Below are 13,506 nucleotides of genomic sequence, written 5' to 3' on the forward strand. Positions count from 1 at the left end.
TGCCCCATCAGAGCCCCCATCAGAGACACTTTATATAATATTTTACTGTATCTATGTTGTGGGTTATAGAGCTATATTTGATTAGTTTAACATTAACATAACCGCATCCATCGTTTTTTTGGACTTTTGAAGCTTCCTACAATGGGAGATGTCGCGTGGCGGAAGAGGGGGGACGCTCTTTCGCTGTAAATACCCGTTCTACAAGAGGCAGGCGATAAAAGCTACAACTCCGCCCACTGGTAGTCATTCAATTGATTTACTCGCCCGGTGTTCATAGACAAGGCATGCTTTAAACTCAGACAGACTGGAATATTTGCTGAGAAAATTATGTTAAACTGATACATACTTCAATGTAGCATAAACCCACGAAGTGGAATTTAACAGAATAACTCTGGGTCGAATGTTTTTACCTTTGTTGTGGCAGGACACATTTCCTTTTGTCCTCGGTAGTATTTAACAACCTTTGGCGGTCACCCACCTCAACACGTTTGACACAGGCAGCAGCCCATTTGTTGAGTGGGGTGAGGGCAGTTGGTCGGAGGACTTCGTAAAATTTACCAACAACTTCACTTGGGAGAAAAAGCCTGAAATAATTGCTAGAGGTAAGTAAGTCTTGTCATATCCAAACGGCGGGTAGCGTTTGAAGTACTAGCCTATTCGAGTATATGAGTAGTTTAAGTAAGGGGTTGCCATGCCATGGTATGAAACACTTATTTGTAAAGTATTTTGTTGTTGAAAATGAACAAAACACGGTGCTTATTTACTTAAAATAACCTACCTATTCGGCCATTCACTCAAATGTCCTTTTTATTTCTGTAATTCAGGAGTTTACATGCAGGGTATACTTATCATTAAATATTAATTCACACCTTGTAATAACCCAATAGTCTACAAAGGACACGCCCGTGTATGGCGAAACATAGCCTATGGGTGGAAAACACTGACTGTATTTAGCTATGGATGTATTATGTATCTTTTTATAGACTACACACCACCGCAGACAACCAGCCTATACAGGCATTTTCATCTACCCATTTTTTACAGTCAAATTTATCTGGCATCAATGGCAGCAACTTTCACTATTATTGAACATGCAGGTTTCACTTCCAGATCTATGGATGTTATGAAGCAGCAATACAATATTGTCAGGTGGTGTCTTTTATCCTAACGGGCGTTAGGGACGGCGCCCCACTTGTGATGGCAAAATCTATATATTATATCATTCATGGATTTTGTTTTAAATGCTTATACAAGTGTGGTAAATGTGTACATTGTTCAAACAAGCTGTTCAGTTACTGGCCCTCAGTGACTGCCAGCAGCAGCAGTTCCACCTCAACGGGCGCATAGGCTGTGCGTGCGAACATTGCTTGGATTGTTATGCCAGCTATTTGCTTTGAGGGAAACTGCTAGCATAAATTATAACTGCACAAAGTAAATGGACCGTCCTGCGTCGCTCAAATGGGCGTTTAGTCAGAACTTCTATGTCGGCTCTAGTCTTCATCAGGTTGTACTGTTGGTGACAGTGCGACATGTTGTGTGGACTAAAACACCATAAAACCGGGTGTATCACAAAGCATGATCAAATTAATTAGGCAGCTACAGTCATTTTGAGAAACATAAATACATTTTTTTATTTAAAGTTTTAGTCTAATCTACCTTTGATAAACAGTTAGCTAGTTGGTAGCTTGCTAGCTCCCATGCAAATTTCAAGTCTTTCAAAACTAATATTTGACTAACTCGGAAATATGAAGTTATTTCAAAATGCTTTGTGACGTGATTAGCCAGCTACCCCCATTTAGATCATGTGTTTTTGTATTTGCATGCTTGTTGCGTTCTACCTGGTGCACTCGTTTGCTGGCTCTCGTTCTAAATCGTGTAATATAATCTGTTCAAAACAGTGGCAGCATATGCAGCAGTGAGCATTAGGTTTTTGACATGCAAAAGTGAAATAGGTGTATTTATGCTGTTGTTCAAATGCACAGATCGCATTATGCATCTTCTCAAATAAACTACCGGGTAGTTCGAAAACTTGGCATAATATTTCTGTCATGATGCTTTGTTGACAGCTCCAACCACATCGCGCCCGGAGTATTCAGCCAATCAGCGGCCACCACTGAGGTATGGAGAATTTCAAAATGCATGCATACTGCAGAGTTCATCAACCACACATCTATGGCTATAAAACTGTCTGTGTGAGCTTTTGAAGGTATGCGATCTATACTGTCAAATTGCTATCAGCGTTGACTGACAGTGAGTCATCATATTTGTTGTGTGAAGCAATGCATTTTATTTTGACGCACACAACTCAGGTGTTTGATGGCAATTTCTCCACTCTTGATGTAGACAGACTAGATGTCTAAAGTTATTGGCGGGTGTCAAAACGTAACATAAAACATCATTTATTATAGATATTGGTGTTTAAATGTGAAATCTTTTGTTTTTAATGCTTAACTCAGCATTATTGCAGCAGTCTGGCTAGGACAGACATACTGTAGGAGATTGGACTAGAACATTCCATGGAATGCACCGGTGTCCTCAACAGTTATTGCTATTATGTGTTCCATACACACACACACACCAGACACACTGATAGGGGTGCCGAAAGCCCACTCCTTGACTGGAGTTTGAGTCACAGTTTGAGTTTCACAGTAATTGATTCTGAAGAAGAGAGTATCAGTCTCACTATCCTTTGTGTATTTATAAATGTCATAATACAAATGTTAAGATGACATGAAATGTTATGATGGACTAATATCTGGAACCTTTTCTCAGACTATAGGTTTTTCTGTATTTCGAGCATGAGCAGTGTTCATTGCACTGGTGCGGTTCTCAACATGTATCTTTATCTAAGAATATCATGCAGCCTATCTTGCTTTCATAATTGCTTTTGGGGGCACAAACTGCTGGAGGAATGTTCATCCCATTAATGGTGCCATCGTTAGTTTTTTTTTATAGCCATTGTGTGTACCTTGAGAAAGACAACAGTCAAGATCTGCTGTTGGTCTTACATCTATAATAAAAGCTTCTATCACTAAGGCAACAACTGCGTGTTTCCCTCAATTTAGCAGGCGAGAGGAAATGGCAGAGTGGTATTATCCTAATTAACATGTGGGAGCAGAAGACGGTGAGAAAGCCTGTTATTACAGCCTGTCCTGTGGGATGTAAGCCCTCCACCACCCACCCTCTCTGCGACCCCCTATCTCTAGTTTAGACACACCCTCTCTCTGATTTTCCCCCCCTCCCCATGTATCCTGGTGTGATGAGTAGGCCTAATGTAAGAACGGAGTCACAGCTTGCCAAACCACACCCCTTTAGCAAATATAAAGGCAACAATTTCAAAGATTTTATGCAGTTACAGTTCATAGAAGGAAATCTGTCAATTTTAAATAAATTCATTAGGCCCTAATATATGGATTTCACATGACTGGGCAGGGGCGCAGCCATAGATGGGCCTGGGTGGGCGTAGGCCCACCCAATTGGGAGCCAGGCCCAGCCAATCGGAATGAGTTTTTCCCCACAAAAGGGCTTTATTACAGACAAATATTCCTCAATTTCAACAGCTGTCCGGGTGGCTGGTCTCAGACGATTGAGCAGGTGAAGAAGCTGGAAGTGGAGGTCCTGGACTGGCGTGGTTACACGTGGTCTGCGGTAGAGGTCGGCCGATTATGATTTTTCAATACCGATTATTGGAGGACCAAAAAAAACGATAGATTTAAACGGCCGATTGAATTACTTTTTTTACATTTAAATTATTTATTTATTTGTAATAATGACAATTACAACAATACTGAATGAACACTTAACTTAATATAATACATATACTATCAATTTAGCCTTAAATAAATAATGAAACATGTTCAATTTGGTTTAAATATTGCAAAAACAAAGTGTTGGAGAAGAAAGTAAACGTGCCATGTAAAAAAGCTAACGTTTAAGTTCCTTGCTCAGAACATGAGAACATATGAAAGCTGGTGGTTCCTTTTAACATGAGTCTTCAATATTCCCAGGTAAGAAGTTTTAGGTTGTTGTTATTATAGGAATTATAGGACTATTTCTCTCTATACGATTTGTATTTCATATACCTTTGACTATTGGATGTTCTTATAGGCACTTTAGTATTGCCAGTGTAACAGTATAGCTTCCGTCCCTCTCCTCGCTCTTACCTGGGCTCGAACCAGGAACACATCGACAACAGCCACCCTCGAAGCAGCGTTACCCATGTAGAGCAAGGGGAACAACCACTCCCAAGTCTCAGAGCGAGTGACGTTTGAAACGCTATTAGCGCGCACCCGCTAACTAGCTAGCCATTTCACATGGGTTACACCAGCCTAATCTTGGGGGTTGATAGGCTTGAAGTCATAAACAGCGCAATGCTTGAAGATTGTGAAGAGCTGCTGGCAAAATGACGAATGTGCTGTTTGAATGAATGCTTACGAGCCTGCTGGTGCCTACCATCACTCAGTCAGACTTATATCAAATCATAGACTTAATTATAACATAACACACAGAAATACGAGCCTTTGGTCATTAATATGGTCAAATCCGGAAACTATCATTTCGAAAACGAAACGTTTATTTCACTGAAATACGGAACCGTTCCATATTTTATCTAACGGGTGGCATCCCTAAGTCTAAATATTCCTGTTACATTGCACAACCTTCAATGTTATGTCATAATTATGTACAATTCTGGCAAATTAATTACGACCTTTGTTAGGAATAAATGGACTTCACACAGTTCGCAATGAGCCAGGCGGCCCAAACTGCTGTATATACCCTGACTGCTTGCACAGAACGCAAGAGAAGTGAGACAAATTCATGTTAGCAGGCAATATTAACTAAATATGCAGGTTTAAAAATATATACTTGTGTATTGATTTTAAAGAAAGGCATTGATGTTTATGGTTAGGTACATTGGTGCAACGACAGTGCTTTTTTCGCAAATGCGCTTATTAAATCATCACCCGTTTGTCGAAGTAGGCTGTGATTCAATGAGAAATTATCAGGCACCGCGTTGATTATATGCAATGCAGGACACGTTAGATAAACTAGTAATATCATCAACCATGTGTAGTTAACTAGTGATTATGTTAAGATTGATAGTTTTTTATAAGATAAGTTTAATGCTAGCTAGCAACTTACCTTGGCTTCTTGCTGCCCTCGCGTAACAGGTAGTCAGCCTGCCATGCAGGCTCCTCGTGGAGTGCAGTGTAAGGCAGGTGGTTAGAGCGTTGGACTAGTAACCGGAAGGTTGCAAAAACTAATCCCCGAATCCCCCCTGAACAAGGCAGTTAACCCCCGTTCCTAGGCCGTCATTGAAAGTAAGAATGTGTTCTTCATCTGACTTCCCTAGTTAAATAAAGGTGTAAAACAAATTGTTATGAAAACTTGAAATCGGTCAACCTCTAGTCTGTGGTTGTGAGGCCAGTTGGACGTACTGCCAAATTCTCAAATTACGTTGGAGATTGCTTATGGAAGAGAAATTAACATTACATTCTCTGGCAACAGCTCTCGTAGACATTTCTGCATTAGGCATGCCAATCAACTTGAGAAATCTGTGGCGTTGTGTGCCAAAACTGCACATTTTAGAGTGGCCCCAGCACAAGGTGCACCTCTAATGATCAAGCTGTTTAATCATCTTCTTGATATGCCACACCTGTCAGGTGGATGGATTATCTTGGTAAAGGAGAAATGCTCACTAACAGGGAAGTAATCACCTTTGTGCATAACATTTGAGAAAAATACACTTTGTGTGTATGGACCATTTCTGGGATCTTTTATTTTGGCTAATGAAACATGGGACCAACACTTTACATGGTTTATATTTTCATTGTGTGTGTGCGCGCGCACTACTGTTCAAAAGTTTGGGGTCACTTAAAAATGTCCTTGTTTTTAAAAGAAAAGCAAAGAATATTGTCCATTAAAATAACATCAAATTGATCAGAAATACAGTGTTAATGTTCTAAATTACAATTGTAGCTGGAAACGGCTGGTTTTTAATGGAATATCTACTTAGGCGTACAGAGGCCCATTATCAGCAACCATCACGCCTTTCCAATGGCACTGTGCTAGCTAATCCAAGTTTGTCATTTTAAAAGGCGACTCTGGGATGCTGGCCTTCTAGGCAGACTTACAAAGAAAAAGCCATATCTCAGATTGTCCAATAAAAGATTAAGATGGGCAAAAGAACAAACACTGGACAGTGGAACTCTGCCTAGAAGGCCAGCATCCCAGAGTTGCCTCTTCACTGTTGATGTTGAGACTGGTGTTTTGCGGGTACTATTTAATGAAGCTGCCAATTGAGGACTTGTGAGGTGTCTGTTTCTCAAACTAGATACTCTAATGTACTTGTCCTCTTGCTCAGTTGTTCACCGGGGCCTCCCACTCCTCTTTCTATTCTGGTTAGAGCCAGTTTGCTGTTCTGTGAAGGGAGTAGTACACAGCGTTGTTCGATATCTTCAGTTTCTTGGCAATTTCTCACATGGAATAGCCTTCATTTCTCAGAAGAAGCATAGACTGATGAGTTTCAGAAGAAGGTTATTTTTCTGGCCTGTAATCGAACCCGCAAATGCTGATGCTCCAGATACTCAACTCGTTTAAAGAAGGCCAGTTTTATTGCTTCATTAATAAGCACAACAGTTTTCATCTGTGCTAACATAATTGCAAAAGGGTTTTCAATTAGCCTTTTAAAATGATAAACTTGGATTAACTAACACAATGTGCCATTGGAACACAGGAGTGGTGGTTGCTCATAATGGGCCTATGTAGGTATTTCATAAAAAATCTGCCGTTTCCAGCTACAGTAGTCATTTACAACATTAACTATCTACACTGTATTTCTGATAAATTGATGTTATTTCAATTGACATGTGCTTTTCTAAGTGACGAAACTTTTGAACGGTAGTGTGAGTATACATGCATGCATACACACAGTACCTTCTGAAAGTATTCAGACCCCTTGACTTTATCCACATTTTGGTACATTTACAGCCTTATTCTAAAATGTAAGGCTTCCTTCATTGCGTGTTTCTTCAAAATAGTCAGAATTAAGCTAAGATCAAATTAATGACAGATTTCTTGAATTTTTGCCGAGGCGATATTAGTCGCACAATTTTACGTCTAACTAAGATGTTTGGTGCAGTATTTCTCAATTAAAACATTTGTAAGAAAACTAGTCGTTTCTAGTTGAATGACGACAAATACTATTTTTGAAGAACCCCCTACTCTTGACCAATCGCCGACGAAGGGGCATACACTTTTTTTTTCATCACTAATTGACATGTTTTCTTAGTCTCCATAGCTTGATGAGAATATTAGCTATACTCAAAGCAAGAGGGACCCAATTATGTCATATTTCTACCCCCAAGGTGAAAGGCAACTCTAGTTTAACAGAATAACAAGGATAATTGTTTTTATTTCACCCTGAAAAGGAGTGTGCTAAAATTCCCACCTTATGGTAAGTCTGAGCCAAGCATGTTCCTTGTCTTTGCAGATGCAAATGTTTATCCTGTAAAACAGGATGAAATGAACCTTCCAATGATTTGAAGAGTCACTAGTGCCCCATCTCTCTCTGCATGGGACCAGTGGAAAGGGGGAGAGTGAGATGGACAAGGACTGCATCACAGACTGGGCTTGTCTGTCTGTCCTTGACTCTGTCTACCTCAACTCTGAGGAGAAAGTCACCTGGCACAGATCAGTCACCTGATAGAGGACATAGCTCTGGGTGATGCCAAAAACAGACAGATGGCTACCGTACAGACCAACCATCTATCGCCCAGGCATACAGATACTGCCTGCATCCTACGTTCAGTACAGTAAAACACGGCTGTACTGTAGAGCACGCAATGAGTTAATGAGAACCGTTAAACACCAACGGCGAATGGCGTTCATTTATTCACACAACAATAGTTCCCCCTGTGTCTGCATGCCACGGAGGCCTTTGTCAGCAGTTTCCTTTCTAGGCCATAGTGTCAGCACCTATGACTAGGCGTGAACACCAGAATTACTTTCTCTGGCCTACCTTGATCTGGGAGGGAGAGTTGAGCCATTGTTTTAATACTGAGCAGGCCGTACCAGCAGGAGACACTGGGAACATTGTGTGAGGCAGACAGGACAAGGTTTGAGGAAGCGCCCCAGGTGGAAGGGGGGGTGTATGCAACTTGAGACCGGCCGGTCAAAGCACTGTTTGTTCAGACGGAGGGCCTGATTCTGTTGCTCCTTCATCTGAGATGCTGCTTCAGCCAACGAAGAGGCAGTAAAAACAAAGATTTTTCTAGGGCTTCTTTTTCATGTGGAAGTATAACCCAGCCACTGAGATTCTACATTCTTTGACAGGGGTTCTCTGCTGGCATAACTAAAGGCCTTTTTTGTTGTAAAAGAGCATGAAGGATTTGTTAGGTAAGAATCCCCAGCTATCTGGAGAAAGGTCAAAACGAGAGGCGAATCACCTGTTGGGAAGAGTTCTTGCTGAACAATAGTCCTACTGCTTCAGTCCTGGAGTGGCTGGGCAAATTGTTGCAATTACACATGATGAATTGCTATATAATTTGTAGTTTTATAAAATGGACCATAGCATAATTTAATGATCTCTCTACATTCCACTATCTATGTCCTGAGTATCCAAAAACAAGTGTAATTTCGGATTCAATTTCAAACCTAAAACTTACATTTTACATTTTACATTTTAGTCATTTAGCAGACGCTCTTATCCAGAGCGACTTACAGTAGTGAATGCATACATTTCATACATTTTTTTTTTTTTCTGTGCTGGCCCCCCGTGGGAATCGAACCCACAACCCTGGTGTTGCAAACACCATGCTCTACCAACTGAGCTACAGGGAAGGCTAACTTCATGGTCCATAACACGTATTCTTTTTTTTAAAGACAATAATGTGGCTGAGTGAGTATTATTAAGTTTCCTTTAGCCATGTAGCCTAATTCTCCTCCGTATCTAAATGAGTTATAAAGACCAACCACAGGGAACATCCCCTCACACAAGCTGCTGCTACTGTAGCAATACGATTTCAAATACTTTCATATCTTCTTGAGACTGCAATTTTTTTAATAAATACAAGCCTTGTTATGAAGCTCAGGTGGAGAGGAGGGATCCCCAGATGGCCTGCACCTGCTGTAAGTTTTGGTATAGTAGGGAAGCAGCCATAGAGGCAGATGCCAGCCTGCCCACAGGCCAGCAGGACAGTGTTTGAACACCCCAGACTGACTTCTGTTCTGCATGGAGATTGCCAGCCAGCAGCGCATGTTACATCATGTCTGGTTGATGGTGAGGAAGGCTGCAGGCAGAAACAGCCTCTAAAATGCCTGAGGGTAACGATCATTAAAGGAAAGGTTCACCCATTTGGAATGTTATTGTTTTTGTGCATCTCTAAGTGATATTCTGTCAATTCCTTGGGTCATTTCATGTTTTCATTATTGGCATTCAAGCAGGCAGGAATCTGTCCGGTATGACGTAGAACCGCGAAAACGTCTATCGTACATGTCAGATTTCAATACAGTCCATTGTCATAATTTGGGAGGATGTCTTCTCTGAAATGGGAAATGTGTAATTTAACGGGTCTAGCACATTTTTCCTATTTGTCTGCCCCTTTAATCCAGGGTGCATTACATGGTGCCGTTGCCAGAGATATTATAGAAAGGACATAGGAATCCAATGAAGGAATGTATAATGCCCCACCCAGCAGACTTGTCGACAATCTCATTCATGTTATCAAGCTGCGTCACGCGGTTGCTAAGCTCATCGTCACGCAATCCCTTCTCAAACTGTATATGTTGAGAAACGTGCCTATTTTCCTCAAGTACAGTCGTGGTCAAAAGTTTTGAATGACACAAATATTAATTTTCACAAAGTCTGCTGCTTCAGTTTGTATGATGGCAATTTGCATATACTCCAGAATGTTATGAAGAGTGATCAGATGAATTGCAATTAATTGCAAAGTCCGTCTTTGCCATCCAAATGAACTGAATCCCAAAAGAACATTTTCCACTGCATTTCAGCCCTGCCACAAATGGACCAGCTGACATCATGTCAGTGATTCTCTCGTTAACACAGGTGTGAGTGTTGACGAGGACAAGGCTGGAGATCACTCTGTCATGCTGATTGAGTTCGAATAACAGACTGGAAGCTTCAAAAGGAGGGTGGTGCTTGGAATCATTGTTCTTCCTCTGTCAACCATGGTTACCTGCAAGGAAACGCGTGCCGTCATCATTGCTTTGCACAAAAAGGGCTTCACAGGCAAGGATATTGCTGCCAGTAAGATTGCACCTAAATCAACCATTTATCGGATCATCAAGAACTTCAAGGAGAGCTGTTCAATTGTTGTGAAGAAGGCTTCAGGGATTGGACTGCTGAGGACTGGAGTAAAGTCATTTTCGCTGATGAATCCCCTTTCCGATTGCTTGTCCGGAGAAGACAAGATGAGCGTCATGCCAACAGTAAAGCATCCTGAGACCATTCATGTGTGGGGTTGCTTCTCAGCCAAGGGAGTGGGCTCACTCACAATTTTGCCTAAGAACACAGCCATGAATGAAGAATGGTACCAACACATCCTCCGAGAGCAACTTCTCCCAACCATCCAGGAACAGTTTGGTGACGAACAATGCCTTTTCCAGCATGATGGAGCACCTTGCCATAAGGCAAAAGTGATAAATAACTAAGTGGCTCGGGGAACAAAACATGGGTATTTTTGGGTCCATGGCCAGGAAACTCCCCAGACGTTAATCCCATTTGAGAACTTGTGGTCAATCCTCAAGAGGCGGGTGGACAAACAAAAACCCACAAATTTTGACAAACTCCAAGCAAGAATGGGCTGCCATCAGTCAGGATGTGGCCCAGAAGTTAATTGACAGCATGCCGGGGGGATTGCAGAGGTCTTGAAAAAGGGTCAACACTGCAATATTGACTCTTTGCATCAACTTAATGTAATTGTCAATAAAAGCCTTTGACACTTATGAAATGCTTGTAATTATACTTTAGTTTTCCATAGTAACATCTGACAAAAATATCTAAAGACACTGAGGCAGCAGACTTTGAAAATTCATATTTTTGTTATTCTCAAAACCTTTGGCCACGACTCTAGGTAGTGTCAGAATTCCAAAGCTATACTACAGATAGCAAGTTAATTATCTCATATCTCTGAAAATATTTGTAATGTTGTACTTCTTGTTGATGAAATTCTCGCTAATGTTGTTTTTTTGTTGTTGTTAGGGGCCAATAGACTCCCAGTCGCCCAGAATGCACCCATGCTATTGCCAATTGCCGTAGCATGGGCAAGGTTTCCCATCACCTCAAAAGTATGTCTGCATTTGTGAATGTTAGACTCCAGTCTGTGAGGCACATCGATCTTGAAGTTGAACATGGTGAGATTGTAAACTCCTAAATTCATAGTGCAGTTTGTTTAGGCGATTTTTACAGGTAACTAGCTACGTTACATGCTGATATTGTCTTTGGTATTAGTGTGTGTGTAGATACGTTTGCTATCTGCTAGCTAGCCAGCCAGCCAGCCCATAGGGAGCATTGCATCGTGGATTTTCTAGTCGACTTGAGCAGCAACCGATTTTCCCCATGTTGCTACCAACCTTATTATAATGCCAAAATTAAACATTTGTTCACCAAAAATATTGTGTTCACATATTAGTGTTATTTAATACAGTAAATTTAAAGGAATGCATGGTTTTGGGTGGATTCTTCCTTTAAGTCCAGCCATTATGGACTGAGCTCTTGGGAATTAAAACTATTCACCTCTACTGTAACAATCACAATACAGTAACTTGAAAGTCATTGGGTGAACGTAAAGGAGTTGGGCTTCCCAACCCTTGCTTAAAGTATGTGTTGCCTCATGGAATGATAGATGTGCTGCACTTTACTCTGCACAGTTAAATTGTGACGTGGGTGACAACTGTACTACTCTGGCCTTGCCTCCACATTGCCACTCTTGGTTAATGGCAACCAACCCCGGCTGTTGTCTTTATCACCCCACTCATCAGCTAATCAAACATTCCACCGTGTTCCCTAGTGCCCTCCTGTTGGTTAGCGCTGCTCTCCTCCACTGTCTCTGTGGTAGCCTTAATCACAGGCTTTCACTTCTCAGGGAGACGAGGTGTCTGCAAACACGTTGTGCCCACATGATAACCCAGAGGCTGCTGGGAGGGACGGACTCACTGAGACTGCATGACTCATTGAAACGCACCACCACCTTACAGGCTGAAAGTGCGCTACTGCTGATTTAATGCCAGTCTGATTTAATTGGCTGTTTGATCAAGGAGAACTAAACTGTGTTTGAAACCAAGAAGTGTGCGATTTTGTAAAATTCTTTGCCTTGTGTATCCATGCAATATCTTCTTTGCATGTTTTTTTTCCCCCCCATCTGATCTCCACTCTAGTGTATTTTAGAATGTATCTTAATATGTGATCCTTGAAAATATGGAAGGTAATTCTGGATTACAGCATATCCACCTTGCCTGCCTGTGTATGCGCGCAGCAATATGAGGACACCTGTTGTAACTGATGGTTTGGTGCCCCAGCAGGTGATGCCTCCCTCTGTCTCCCCAAGGAGAAGACTATATTTACCTAAATCTATTGTCTGATCTGAGCTCCGTCAATCACCTTCTCCTGGGACTCTGACTCCAATTGCACCCTGGATGCAGTATTACCAACCGGCTGACTCGGCTCTTCTCGTCCTGCCTGCGTCAGATCACACCTCTTCTTGGCCCATGAGAGGAGACCGGGCCTGATCCCTTCCTCTGAGATTTATCCTTTTCTCTGATAAAAATTGAGAGGATGATCTCTTTATGGCAGTTTACCCACTTCTACTGTACCTCTCCTGTCCTGGCATGCTTTTGGTGCTCCAGCATGATCCCAATGTTGACCTTTCCTGGCAGACTTCCAGCGCGCCATCATGATCCCAATGAGCTGGGTGACGGCTGTTCCTTTATTTATTCATTGTATTAACATTAAATTAAATGAATGACCCAGTGGCACACCCTCTATCATTCTCAGTAATACCAAAACATTATTAGACTTACCAGTGACCGATTTATCAGAATGAATCTGGTTTAGTCTCAGCCTTGGCTTTCATGCTGTACAGTATGAAGAATTTAGAGCTGGGGAAATTCAGTGCTTGCAAATGTTGAATCTGTTAATGAGGCAAACCGCATTGACTGTAAATCTTAAGAAATTAAGATGCTTCTTCATTGCTTGCTTCAGTGTTATTATTGCCAAGGGAAAAACGTTGCTTCCAGCTATCCTCATGACACTGTTTGCAACGCATTAGATTATACCCTCGCACACAGATGTCAGCAGTTTGGAAAGTTTACCTGTGACTACTCCGTGCAATATTAGGCTTTACTGCAGAGGGACTTTGCTTCAGGTAACTGTGACGTTTCCTGTGCCTTCTGGCAATATGAAGACGATGCCTTTCGGACATTCTCTTTCTGTAATTCCTCACTTGATGTTAGTTGTGGAATGATATTTGAGTGAATGTACCATCTCAC

The 13,506-nt window shown here is 41.5% G+C and overlaps 1 protein-coding gene across 5 annotated transcripts in view; it reads left to right on the plus strand.

Moving 5' to 3' along the window:
• Positions 1–230: 230 nt before the first annotated feature.
• LOC106581279 (glycerophosphodiester phosphodiesterase domain-containing protein 5) overlaps positions 231–13,506 on the plus strand; it is a 76,395-nt gene continuing 63,119 nt past the window's right edge. For 3 of the 5 annotated variants that reach the window (XR_006761017.2, XR_006761019.2, XM_045703907.2), the window contains exons 1-2: positions 232–602; positions 2,067–2,118. The gene's annotated coding sequence lies outside the window, so the exon portion shown is untranslated. Of the gene's footprint in view, positions 603–2,066; positions 2,119–13,506 lie in introns of all 5 variants that reach the window. The other 2 variants (XM_045703905.2, XM_045703906.2) reach the window with 2 other exon arrangements.

This window comes from Salmo salar, chromosome 20, assembly GCF_965601325.2.
Source record: "Salmo salar chromosome 20, fSalSal1, whole genome shotgun sequence".
Classification (NCBI taxonomy): domain Eukaryota; kingdom Metazoa; phylum Chordata; class Actinopteri; order Salmoniformes; family Salmonidae; genus Salmo; species Salmo salar.